Raw genomic sequence first — 13,465 nt, forward strand, 5'->3', positions numbered from 1 at the left:
ATTTATTTATACGTGAGAGACACACAGAGAGAGGCAGAGACACAGGCAAAGGGAGAAGCAGGCTCAGTGCAGGGAATCTGATGTGGGAATCGATCCTGGAACTCGATCTTGGAACTCGATCTTGGAACTCCAGGATCATCCCCTGGGCCAAAGGCAGGCGCCAAATCGCTGAGCCACCCAGGGATCCCCCTTGTCAGGTTTAATCCGATCGATCGGTAGTGAAATGAAAGAGAGGTCAGGCAAAAGTTGGCCAAAACAGGCTTTTAATGGGATGCGCTCTAGGACGAGGTTCCAGGCCCGCAGGGGAGGGAGAGCGGGGAGTTGCGGGCCTGGGAAGTCCCCCGCAAGGGAGGGCAAGCGGGCTTTTTAAGAGGGGAGGGGTCAGCGGTTGGGTGTCCATAGGGGATGATAGGTATTAGGGCATATTAGTGGTGAAATCCTTATGGAGTAGTAACTGCCCATGCCCTTATATGGGGTCTGGGTGAGGTAGGTTCAGGTTTCCTTCATAGGTCCAGTGTCCCCCGATGACGTGTCCTGGGGCGGTCTGCTGGTGATGGGAAGTTCCGAGGTGGGGCAACAAGGTGGAGGGTCCGCCACCATTTTGTTGGTGCCTCCCGAGCCCCCTTGATCCCGACGGCTCAACAACCCTTATACAAAGATTCATTCTTGCCCTGTTATTCATTCATTCATTCATTCAGCCTGAACCTTTACTGAGCCCTTGGCTATGTGCAAAGTACTATGCTAGAACTGGGGAAAAGATCAGAGGACAAAGAGACAAGGTTACATTTTGGCAGAAGACACAGATAGACACGTATACTCAGGACACTGATTCCGCAAGTATTTATCGAGCCTCACTATGTGCCAGGCATTGTCATAGGTGCCGATCAACTGCTGATTGGTGAAACAGACACAAATCCCTGCCTGCATGGGGCTTCCGTTCTAGTGGCAGGAGATATATAGGACACCATAGGAAGCAGATAAACTATATAAAACATCTTAGGGGGGGATGCACGCTGTGGAGCAAGATGCAGGATGAGATGGGTGGAGGTTTAAAAGCTGCAGACACTGGAAGCCCCATGGATAACTGGGGACGTGTCCCAGGGGAGGGCACAACTGATGCAAAGGTTCCAGGCAGGAATGTGACTGGTGTGTTCAAGAAGCACAGAGGCCACTGGGATTGGGAGAGAGAGAGGAGGGAGCGAGGGGGAGGGGATGGGAAGAATATGGGAGTCCCGATCTGGATCCAGGAGGCACTCACAGGGACTCTGATTTCTACCCATGTGAGATGGGAAGAGAGCCTCAGATGGAATCATGAGGAGGCTGGCACAGTGGCACCTCCCTTTTTCCTTTTAACGGTAAAATTTTTTTTTCTTTAAGATTTTATTTATTTGAGAGAGAGTGTGTGAGCATGAGCATGAGGAGGGGCAGAGGGATAAGGAGAAGCAGACTCCTCACTAAGCAGGGACCCCGATACAGGACTTCATTCCAGGACCCCGAGATCATGACCTGAGCCAAAGGCAGATGCTTTGTCGACTAAGCCACCCAGGCACCCCTCCCCACCACCACAAAAATTTTAAGTAAACTCTACACCCCCAACATGAGGCTGAACTCAGGACCCTGAGATCAAGAGTCACACACTCCAGCCACTCAGCCAGCCAGGCACCCCAACAGTTGAAAATTTTAAAACACATAGCAAATGGAAAGAATTAGAGACTAAATGCATATCCTCAGCCCTTAGAGTCTACAGTGAGCATTTTTTGCTCTATTTGTCCATAATGACTTTGTCTATCCATCCTTACATTTATCCATCCACCATTCATCTTTTAAAAATTTAATGAACTTTCCTTTTTTGAGCAGTTTTACATTCACAGAAAAATTGAATGGAAGTTGCAGACAGTTCCCGTACACCTAACTTTAAAATAATTTCATTTCAAAGCAATTTGCAAATATTAGGTCACATCACCCCTAAACACTGCAGCATGCATATCGTAACAAGATATCAAATATTTTTCTAAGATATCAAGTATCTGTTTAAGCTTCTTGTCTTTGGTAAAATTTAAAAACAGTGAAACGCATATATTCCACATGCTACCATTTGATACATCTTTAGAAATACTACTTCTGAATAGCACAGACCCCTCTCTTGATTTTTTTTAAAGATTTATTTATTTATTTATGAGAAACACACAGACAGAGGCAGAGACATAGGCAGAGTGAGAAGCAGGCTTTGTGCAGGGAGCCTGATGTGGGACTCTGGGATCACACCCTGAGCCAAAGGCAGATGCTCAACCACTGAGCCACCAGGTGCCTCTCCCTCTCCTAATTTAACAGATTCCCTCCGGCTTCTATATGGAAAATTAACTGATAGGAAGTGGGACAGAAGTCCTCTTGAGCCCACCTGGTTTGCTTTTTATTTAATTTTTTTTTAAGATTCATTTATTCATTCATGAGAGACACATACACACACACAGAGGCAGAGACACAGGCAGAGGGAGAAGCAGGCTCCATGCAGGGAGCCCAATGCAGACCCAATCCTGGGACTCCAGGACCACACCCTGGGCCAAAGGCAGGCTCTAAACTGCTGAGCCACCCAGGGATCCCCATGCTTTTTAATTTTTTATTTATTTTTATTTTTTATTTTTTCCCCATGCTTTTTAAATAGTCTTTTCTTTTTAGAATAGTTTTAGGTTTGCAGAGAAATTGAAGTAGTACAGAGGCTTCTCCTGCATCCGAGTCAGATTCCCCTCGTGTTATCCTACGACCGGAGTCCACCTGTCAAAACCAAGGAAACAAAGTCTGATTCTAGAACACTATCAACCAAACACTCCCCCTCACTCAGATTTAGCTCTTTTCCCCTTGATGCTCCTTTTCTGTTCCAGGATCCCACCCTGGATAGCACATGGCCTGTGTCATGCCTCCTCAGCCTCCTCTGGTCTAAGATCATCTCTCAAATTTGCCTTGGTTTTTGATGACCTTGACAGTTTTGAGGAGCTCTGGGGAGAAACCCAAAGCCAGTGTAGCACCTTTTTCAGCACATCCCCTTGGGGCCAGGGAGGCCCCCCCACCCTGCACATATCCATGTGACTTACCACCCATGATGCTTCCCTTCATAATCTGGCAGATGATGCCATGGCGCTCGCCAGGTGTCTCCACTGGAGAGTGACCCCTCACCCTCCGCTCTGTGCACAAGTCACTGATGCATCCCACGTGGAAAGTAGGGGGAAGCATCCAGATACAATTTTGAAGATTCTTCTGTCCCTTCTCTTTCCCCTGTTTATGCATTTATTCAGTAGTTTATTTGTATCTATATGGATTCACAGATGTTTATTTTATTTTATTTTATTTTATTTTTTAAATTTTTTATTTTTTTATGATAGGCACACAGTGAGAGAGAGAGAGAGAGGCAGAGACACAGGCAGAGGGAGAAGCAGGCTCCATGCACCAGGAGCCCGACGTGGGATTCGATCCCGGGTCTCCAGGATCGCGCCCTGGGCCAAAGGCAGGCGCCAAACCGCTGCGCCACCCAGGGATCCCCAGATGTTTATTTTATACTTTGGGTGATAGTCCCATATGATTTTTTTGTTTTTGTTTTTAAAGATTTCATTTATTTATTCATGAGAGACACAGGCAGAGGGAGGACTCGATCCCAGGACCCTGGGATCACTCCCTGAGCCAAAAGAAGACACTCAACCACTGAGCCTCCCAGGTGCCCCCATACCATGTTATTTATTTATTTATTTTATTTTATTTTATTTTATTTTATTTTATTTTATTTTATATAAATGTATATTATAGCCCCATACAATGTTATTTATTTCATTGAAGCCCACATTTTAATGTGAGAGAGTAAGAGAATAAAGCAGTGCTAGCAGAGAAGCAGGGGCTTCAAGCTGGTGCTATGACTTCAGTTAGGTGGTCCTAGAGGGCTTCTGAAAAGGAGTGATTTGAGACTTGATCCAGATGATCTAGAGAACTGAGCCTGTGATCAGGAGCTGGGACACCCTCCCTTTCCAGAGGGGCTCTGAGGCTCCAAGGGGACAGTCACCCACCCACAGACATCCAGCAGCTTGAAGCTACACCTCCCTCTGGGCACTAGGCCCATGGTGGGCGGTTTCCACTGCCTGCTCCTGGCCTCCCGGGGCGCGGTTTGGAATCCAGCCTCAGAGGCCAAACCCCTGTGCCTCCTGGGCCCTTTATCTCAACCACGCCCAGCACTGTGCCTGGCACAGACTCATGCTGCATAAATATTTACTGCCTCTCACCCAGCTGCTTGAGCCCCAGCCGCCTTCTTTTCCCACTGCCAGCTGGGGCTTTGCCCCAGTTCTGCCCTCCTCCCAAATCAACGTTTTTGTCTCAAGGAGGGAGGGGGCATTCTGGCACCAGATGTGGAGCCAGGGAGAGGGAAGTGACCCACCCAAGTTCACTGGGAGAGGAGGGCCAGAGAAAAGAGAAGGATAGTCCTTCCAGACTGGCCACCTCCAGGGTTGGACTATCAGGATAATTGTAGCTACTGGGCAGCTGGATGGCTCAGTCGTTTAAGCATCTGCCTTCAGCTCAGGTCATGATCCCGGAGTCCTGAGATCGAGCCCCATGTCGAGCTCCCTGCTCAGTGGGGAGCTAGCTTCTTCTCCCTCTGCCCCACCACCCCATTCATGCTCTGTCTCTCTTTCTCCAACTCAAATAAATAAATAAAATCTTTAAAAAAAAAATCAAAGCTACTGTTCACCATCACACTCATTCTCCAGTGCCCACAGGCCACACTCAAGAGCTGCTTTTGTTCCCACGACAGCTCGACAGCTCGGCAGGTTCCCAGCAGCCCCTTGGCTTCCTCATCTCAGCCTCAGATGCGCAATTCCTCTGCCTGGAATGACTCTCCCATCTGTCCTTTCAAGCCTCCTCTACGAGGCTCTTCCTCCCTCAGCCCATCTCTATCAATCTCTTGTTGTGGGCAGATCCCAAGATTCCTGCTCCCCTGGTGTACACACATCTCCCAGTGCCGATCCAGGGGCTACTGTGAAAGGCCTTTGCACACGCACTAGGATCTGAAGTCAGATAACGCGGATGGAGCTAGAGGGCATCATGCTTAGTGAAGTAAGTCAGACAGAGAAGGAGAAATACCATATGATTTCACTCATATGCAGAACGTAAAAAACAAAACAAAAGCAGACTCATAAATACAGAGAACAAACTGGTGGTTGCCAAGGGGGAGGGAGTAGAGGATGGGGAAATAGATAAAAGGGATTAATTAGGAGGCACAAACTTCTAGTTATTAGATAAAAAGTCTCAGAGATAACGGGTGCCTGGGTGGCTCACTCCATTAAGTGGCTGACTCTTGACTTCGGCTCAGGTCATAATCTTATGATCCCAGATTTCACACAGTGGGCTCCGCACTCAGCACAGAGTCTGCTTAAGATTCTCCCTCCCTCTCCTCTGCTCTTCCCCCCACTTACGTGCACATGCACTCTTTTTCTTGCTTTCTCTCTCTCAAATAAACCTTTAAAAAAGAAAGTCATAGGGGATCCCCGGGTGGCACAGCGGTTTGGCTCCTGCCTTTGGCCCGGGGCGTGATCCTGGAGACCCTGGATCAAATCCCACGTCGGGCTCCCGGTGCATGGAGCCTGCTTCTCCCTCTGCCTGTGTCTCTGCCTCTCTCTCTCTCTCTCTGTGTGACTATCATAAATAAATAAAAATTTAAAAAAATAAATAAAAAAATAAAAAAGAAAGTCATAGAGATGAAAAGTACAGCACGGAAAATAATATTCAATAATATCATAATAGTGTTGTATGGTGTCAAGTGGTGATTACACTTCTCATGAGAAATGTCAAATTGCTATGTTGTGCACCTGAAATGAATATAATATTTTATGTCAGTTATGCTTCAATATAATTTTTAAAAAATATCTAACTCAGGGCAGCCCGGTGGCTCAGTGGTTTAGCGCCGCCTTCAGCCCAGGGCCAGATCCTGGAGACCCAGGATCGAGTCCCAAGTCGGGCTCCCTGCATGGAGCCTGCTTCTCTCTCTGCCTGTGCCTGTTCCTCTCTCCCTCTCTCTCTGTGGATCTATCATGATTAAATAAATAAAATCTTAAAAGAAATATATCCAACTCAGTTAATTTAAGCTAGGAAAGTGATCTTTGGTGGACCTGGCCTAATCAGGTGACTCCCTAAAAGGGACGGGGCTCCTTCTGGAGAAAGATTCAGAGCTTCAGGGGGATTCAACAAGAGGGAGATTCTCTGTTTCAGGCTTGGAAGGAGGAGAGCACCCCACACCCAGGGGATGCAGGCGGCCTCTGAAAACAGTGGATTCTGCCCAACAAGCAGCAAGGGAATGGGGAGTTCTCAGTCTTCCTGAAGCAGAGAGCCGTGTCATTCATGCCTAGGTTTCTGACTCACAGAAAGTGTGGGCTAATAAGGGGGTGCTCTTTTAAGCTGCTAGATTCCTAGTGGTTTGTTACACAGCATGGAAAACACATGCAACCTGTTTTGTGGCGGTCACAGAGCTCTCAGTCAAAAGTAAGTTGGTTTCTTTGTTTCCAATAGGTCCATGTTCATCCCCCTGTGCTAGTGAGGGGGGACTGCTGTAACAAAGTATCGCAAGCCCTATGGCTTCCAACAATAGGATTGTATAATACAGCATTGTGGAGGTGGAAGTGGAAGGTCCTGTGCTGGCAGGGCCATGCTCCCTCTGAAGCCCCCAGGGGAAGCCTATCTCTACTCTGCCTAGCTCCTGGTGGTTTGCCCGCCACCCTGGGCTTATAGGTGCCTCACTGCTCCACCTTCATCTTCACGCACTGGTGGCCCCACATGGCCATCTTTCCACTTTTTCCTGTGGGAGGATCGTAAAGGAACCCACCTTACTCCACAGTACCATCTCCTCTTACCTAATTTCATCTGCAGTGATACTATTTCCAAACAAGGTCACATTCTGAGGTACTGGGGGTTCCAGTTTTTGATGTGGGGGGGGGGGGCACAATGTAACCCATACCACCATCCCCATCCACCTGTGCCATGTGCAGGGGTGCAAATCTTGGCTGGGTTTCACTGGGTTCCTAGAGCATTTAGTATTGCCTTGGCACAGAGTAAATGCTTAAAAAGATTTCATTTTTGCTAAATCATCTGATGAATTATTTCTCAGAGCCTCTTTCGACATCTTTCAGGTGAGGATCAAACCACTGCCCTCTGTTTTCTTCTCATTTGCTGGTTTGTTGGGTTTACAAATTGGCAGCTGACCACCCCTCCCTAGAATGGAAAGGTGCCTGTGTGGCTCATGCTGCGTCCCCAGCACCCAGCACAGTGCCTGACACACAGTAGACTCACAGCAAATAACTGTTCCACAAATAAATGAGTTTATAATCTGTCCCACCCCCACTTTACACAGGGGGAAACAGAGTCTTAGAAAGGTGAGATGAGTTGTTCAGGGTCACTGTCACTGCCCCTGCCTTCTGATCACCTGCCGATGCTTCCCCTTGGCTGAACCTGAACAGAAGCCAGACGCAGCCTAGGTGATGCAGTTGGAAGGGGTCACCCGGACAGAGAGGAGGCAGATGGACAAGGGGAAGGGACCCAGCACATCCAGATTGCCCTTCTCTGGGAAAATCTCTCAGGGATGGATACACCCTAAAGAATCCTCAGACCTGGGGGTCCTGCCAGAACGCTGCTCTAGTCTACACACCCGCCTGCAAGGCCTGAGGGGCTCTATTTCCCCACATGCTCAACCACTTCCTATTTCTGCCCATCCAATGCAATCCCCCCTCTGTCATGTGCCGTTGAGACAATGGCAGGTGGGAGCAGCCTGCCCTGGATGCTGGGATGCAGTGGCCATGGTGGAAATGAAAACAAAGAGATAACTAAATGTTTGGTCCACTTTTCACTTATGTCATACACCAGCGATCATAACCAGTGTCAGTGATACACAACCCTCCCTGAAAAATAAAACAAGAGGAAACCAGAGAGGTAGACAAACTATAAAAGACTCTTAACTCTGGGAAACAAACTGAGGGTTGTTGAAGGGGAGGTGGAAGGGGGATGGGGTGACTGGGTGATGAGTATGAGGGTGATGGGCACTGCACTCTGGGGATTATATGCAGCTGATGAATCACTGAACTCTACATCTGAAACTAATAATATATGATAATGTTGGGCAGCCCGGGTGGCGCAGCGGTTTAGCGCCGCCTGCAGCCTGGGGTGTGATCCTGGGGATCTGGAATCGAGTCCCACATCAGGCTTCTTGCATGGAGCCTGCTTCTCCCTCCGCCTGTATCTCTGCCTCTCTCTTTGCTCTCTCTGAATGAATGAATAAATAAATCTTTAAAAAATATATATGATAATGTTAATTGAATTTAAATTTTAAAAATACAGTAAAGGCAGCCCAGGTGGTTCAGCGGTTTAGCGCGGTCTTGGGCCCGGGGCGTGATCCTGGCAACTTGGGATCGAGTCCCACGCCCGGCTCCCTGCATGGAGCCTGCTTCTCCCTCTGCCTGTTTCTCTGCCTCTTCTCTCTGTCTCTCATGAATGAATAAATAAAATCTTAAAAAATAAAATAAGTAGATAATACATTAAAAAGAAACCCCTCCCTGCGAACTTATTAATCTAAGTTCCAAACATTCACTGCAGATGTTACCATGGGGTTTTATTTTTTTATTTTTATTTTTTTAAATTTTTATTTATTTATGATAGTCACAGAGAGAGAGAGAGAGAGAGGCAGAGACATAGGCAGAGGGAGAAACAGGCTCCATGCACCGGGAGCCCGATGTGGGATTCGATCCCCGGTCTCCAGGATCGCGCCCTGGGCCAAAGGCAGGCGCCAAACCGCTGCGCCACCCAGGGATCCCCAACCATGGGGTTTTAAATCTATAATATACATATACATATACATATACATATTATAGATTTAAATATATACATATGTGTAGATACATATAGAACAAGTATGGAAATGTACACAATGTGTATATATTTATATATACAATTAGCACACTTTGTTACTCTCCCCCATCTTTTGGAAAGCTACATTGCTACTGGAGGCTAATGCAAGAACTCCAGTGTGCAGAGGGCCTCCACTCGCAGAGACTCCTCTATGCAGGTTTCTTTTGATACTAAGTTCCTGAGGATGGGGGTTGTACAAGCTCACTTCAGATGCAACCTCTGCCTTCTGCATCTGAGATCTGCATAGCTCCATGTTCCCAGGATGTTTAAAATGGTAGTTTTGGGATAGTCTGGGTGACTCACTGGTTGAGCGTCTGCCTTCAGCTCAGGTCATGATCCTGGGGTCCTGGGTTCGAGTTCCTCATTGGGCTCCCCATAGGGAGCCTGCTTCTCCCTCTGCCAGTGTCTCTGCCTCTTTCTGTGTCTCTCATGAATAAATAAATAAAATCTTTAAAAAAAGAAACTTAAGGATCCCTGGGTGGCGCAGCGGTTTGGCGCCTGCCTTTCGCCCAGGGCGCGATCCCAGAGATCCAGGATCGAATCCCACATCGGGCTCCCGGTGCATGGAGCCTGCTTCTCCCTCTGCCTGTGTCTCTGCCTCTCTCTCTCTCTCTCTCTCTCTCTCTCTCTGTGACTATCATAAATAAATTTTAAAAATTTTTTAAAAAATAAAAAATAATAAAAAATAATAAAAAAAGAAACTTAAAAAAATTAAATGGTAGTTTCGAAGTGCATGTAGATGCCATGGTGATTCTAAAAACAAAGAAATAGGAACTGAATAACTAGGGTTCTGACCTTCTCTGTCACTCCTGGAGTTGGTATTTGTGGATCCAGTTCAAAATGGGGAAGCAGAATACCAGCTGTGCCGTGTACCAGTTTTTACTGAAGTGCAGGATTGAGCTCACACCTGAAACATGTGCTGAATTGGAACCAATATCTCTAACACTGGAATGCATTTTTTTCAATTCCTGTTTACAAACTAAAAAAAAAAAAAAATCAAGAAAGAAATGATAAATGATGACTCTTAAAATTAGTTCTGGGGGTGCATAGGTTGCTCATTTAGTGAGGCGTCTGCCTTCAGCTCAGGTCATGATCCCAAGGTCCTGGGATCCAGCCCTTCATCGGTCTCCCTGCTCAGCAGGAAGCCTGCTTCTCCCTTTCCCTCTTCCTGCTGCTTCCCCTGCTTGTGCTTTCTCTCTCTCTCTCTCAAAAAAAAAAAAAAAAAAAAAAAAAATCTTTTAAAAAAGGCAGACACTTCACTGACTGAACCAGGCACCCTAAGTAAATCTTTTTAAAAAATAGTTGTAGGGATCCCTGGGTGGCGCAGTGGTTTGGCGCCTGCCTTTGGCCCAGGGCGTGATCCTGGAGACCCGGGATCGAATCCCACGTTGGGCTCCCGGTGCATGGAGCCTGCTTTTCCCTCTGTCTATGTCTCTGCCTCTCTCTCTCTCTCTCTCTCTGTGTGACTATCATAAATTAAAAAAAAAAAATAGTTGTGTGGGGACGCCTGGGTGGTTCAATGGTTGAGCATCTGCCTTCAGTTCAGGGGCTGATCCCAGGGCCTTGGGATTGAGTCCAACATCGGGTTCCCCACAGGGAGCCTGCTTCTGCCTCTGCCTGCGTCTCTGCCTCCCTCTTTCTATGTCTCTCACAAACAAAAAAATAAAATCTTTGAAAAACAATAGTTGTGCTATATGAGAGATATCCAACAATTATGCCCCTTAGTGTTCAGGCAAATAAATTAAGATTTCACATGCACACAAAAACACACAGCAGGATGTTTACAGCAGCTGGATTCCATATTGACACTCAGAAGCAACTGAAATGTGCTTCAGGAGGTGGGTGGGCCCATATGGTCCATCCAGGGGACGGAATATTATTTGGTACTGAAAAGAAACGAGCTGTCAGGTCATAAAAAGGCAGATCACTAAGTGAAAGCAGCCAGTCTGAAAAAGTGACATGCTGCACGATTCCAACTGTAGGACCTTCTGGAAAAGACAAAGCTATGGAGATAGTAAAACAGTAAATGGCTGCCAAGGGTTACGGGAGGACAGATGAATAGGGGGAGCAAGGAGGGCTTTTAGGACAGTGGAGTTATTCTGTACAATACTCTAAGGGTGGACACACATCATTATACATGTGGCCAAGCCCAGACCATGGCCAGCACCAAAAGAGAACCCTAGCATGAATATGCTAGCATGGCAGCAGGGACCGACGTCCCAGAACTTGTCCAACACAGCAGCAACACCTCCCGGCCAACCACCCTCCTCACAAGGACCTGGGAGGCCCCGTCCACCATGGCTGTCAAGGTCCCGGGGTCCCCAGACGATGCAGTATGGCATCGTCAGAAGGCTGCCGGGTCAGCAGTCTCGCTTGACAGTGGCTCCTGGAGCGAGTTACAGCCCAAGACTGAGCTGCGACACCCAGCTTGGTGGGGCCAGGCCCATCCTCTAAGGCAAATTTAGGAAAATGGAAGAAGATCCTGTCATAGGCATAGACAGTTGCACATAAATAACAGGAAAAGCCCAAATCCTATGGATGATTCTATATTATTGAAGAGTTACTGGAAAGTTAGAGTTAAACCTCTAAAAGGATTCTGTTTGAGACTAGAATGGCCATCAGACTGTCACACAGGCTGTGTATTCCCTACAAGTTTGGATCCTAACTCAGCCCAGGAGCGGGTGGGGTGGGGGTGGGGGATTGAGTAGGATGTTGGGCAATAATGGAGAGTAATTTACATTGGCCTGAGCTGCCTCAGTGCCACTTAAAATGATCGTTTTGGAGTTGGTTTGTTTTGTTTTCAAAACAAATTTCCTTTCAGTGTAAAGAGAGCAGGTGTGAACGTGAGCCATCCGAAGATGGGCCTGCAGAGGTAAGCTTGCATCCACAGTGTTGTGTTGTGACTCCACGAACCCTCCGTTAATCCTTTGGACCTCTGAAGATCTCCCTCAAACTTTGCGTCTGAAAGTTTGAAGTAATCACTTGAAAACAAAATAAAGATTTTTTTTATATAAAGTTCTAAAAAAAATGATTAGGAGGAGTCAACGTGACAAACGTACTCTCGGGTATGGGGTGTTGCTAATGGGGGTGTGTGTGTGAGCAGGGGCAGAGAGTCAGTGGGAAATGTCTCTATCTTCCTCCGCATTTTGCCATGAACCTAAAATTGCTTGAAAAACTAAAATTTGTTAGCTTAAAAACAATGAAAGAAAACTCCCCACAAGCCAAGAAGAGAATGCTGATGGTTATTCTGTGATTGTGGCTGAAAATCATTCTGTTACACACAGGAGGAGGGGGTGTTAAATTGGCCCAGGCATTCAACCTGTCATGTTCTCTGTGGCCTCGCTAGAATGCCTGTTCCACCAGTGCAGGGATTCTTTTAATTTTTATTATTTTTAAGATTTTATTTATTTATTCATGAGCGACACACATAGAGAGGCAGACATAGGCAGAGGGAGAAGCAGGCTTCCTGTGGGGAGCCTGATGTGGGACTCGATACCAGGACCCTGGGATCACTGCCTGAGCCACCCAGGTTTTATTTTATTTTTTTTAAAGTTTTATTTATTTATGATAGTCACACAGAGAGAGAGAGAGGCAGAGACACAGGCAGAGAGAGAAGCAGGCTCCATGCACCGGGAGCCCGACGTGGGATTCGATCCCGGGTCTCCAGGATCGCGCCCTGGGCCAAAGGCAGGCGCCAAACCGCTGCGCCACCCAGGGATCCCGCCACCCAGGTTTTAAAGGTTTTTTTATACCTTTATTGAGATATGATTCTCATAGCACAGCATTCATCTATTTAAAGTGAGGCACTCAATGACTTCTGGTGTACTCACAGAGCCGTGTGACTGTCACCATGATCATTTTTAGAACACTCCTGTCACCCCACAAAGAACCCCCCTGACGTGTCACCTCACAGCGCTCTATCCCATCCAGGCCATAGGCAATCACCCATCGGATTCCAGCCTCTGTAGATCGGCCTCTGAGGGCAGGGACTCTGGCTCCCATGACTTTCTCTGTATCCCCAGAATGGACAATCCTGCTCCATACATACTAGGAGGTAGGCTCTCCATAGTTTTGCAACTAATCTGTCTTAACTTGAATCCTACATAGGACAGGCCTCTGCTTGGAGGCCTCTTTCTCCCCCACCCTTCATCCCATCAAGACTTTAGAGTCAGCTCTGGGCCTCATTTTGTCACCTCCATTCGAACAGATAACACCTTGCTCTCTGATGGCTCGCATCCTTATCTGTGGCACCTAGACTCTTCCCTAGCAGGGACAGAACCCATCCACTGACCTTTGCTCCAGCTCAGGCCCCAGGAAATGTGTGTTGAATTTGAATGGAAACAAGAGAAGTCAGCGTCTGTCCCTAGCTCCTGGCCTGCACACGTCTACCACACCACCAGAGAGAGGCCAGAGGAGGGGGTGTGTGAAACGCGGAGTCCAACTGTGCCGTTGACCCCTACCAGGACATAGAGCGAGAGATTTAATCTCTGCGAGTCTCCCTTCCCTCAACTATAAAACGGAGCTAATAATAGGACCTACC

At 47.3% G+C, this 13,465-nt stretch overlaps 1 long non-coding RNA gene across 2 annotated transcripts; it reads right to left on the bottom strand.

The window, feature by feature from the left end:
- Positions 1 to 2,637: 2,637 nt before the first annotated feature.
- On the bottom strand, positions 2,638 to 13,465 carry LOC119869893. Of its 2 annotated transcripts, XR_005353225.1 has the most exons (3): positions 13,217 to 13,465; positions 9,721 to 9,904; positions 2,638 to 2,772 (listed from the first exon to the last, which is right to left on the bottom strand). It is a non-coding gene; the product is annotated as an uncharacterized LOC119869893 (long non-coding RNA). The 2 variants fall into 2 exon arrangements; XR_005353224.1 differs by lacking the exons at positions 9,721 to 9,904; positions 13,217 to 13,465 and adding an exon at positions 3,090 to 3,317.

The sequence above is a fragment of the Canis lupus genome, chromosome 1 (assembly GCF_011100685.1).
Source record: "Canis lupus familiaris isolate Mischka breed German Shepherd chromosome 1, alternate assembly UU_Cfam_GSD_1.0, whole genome shotgun sequence".
Lineage (NCBI taxonomy): Eukaryota > Metazoa > Chordata > Mammalia > Carnivora > Canidae > Canis > Canis lupus.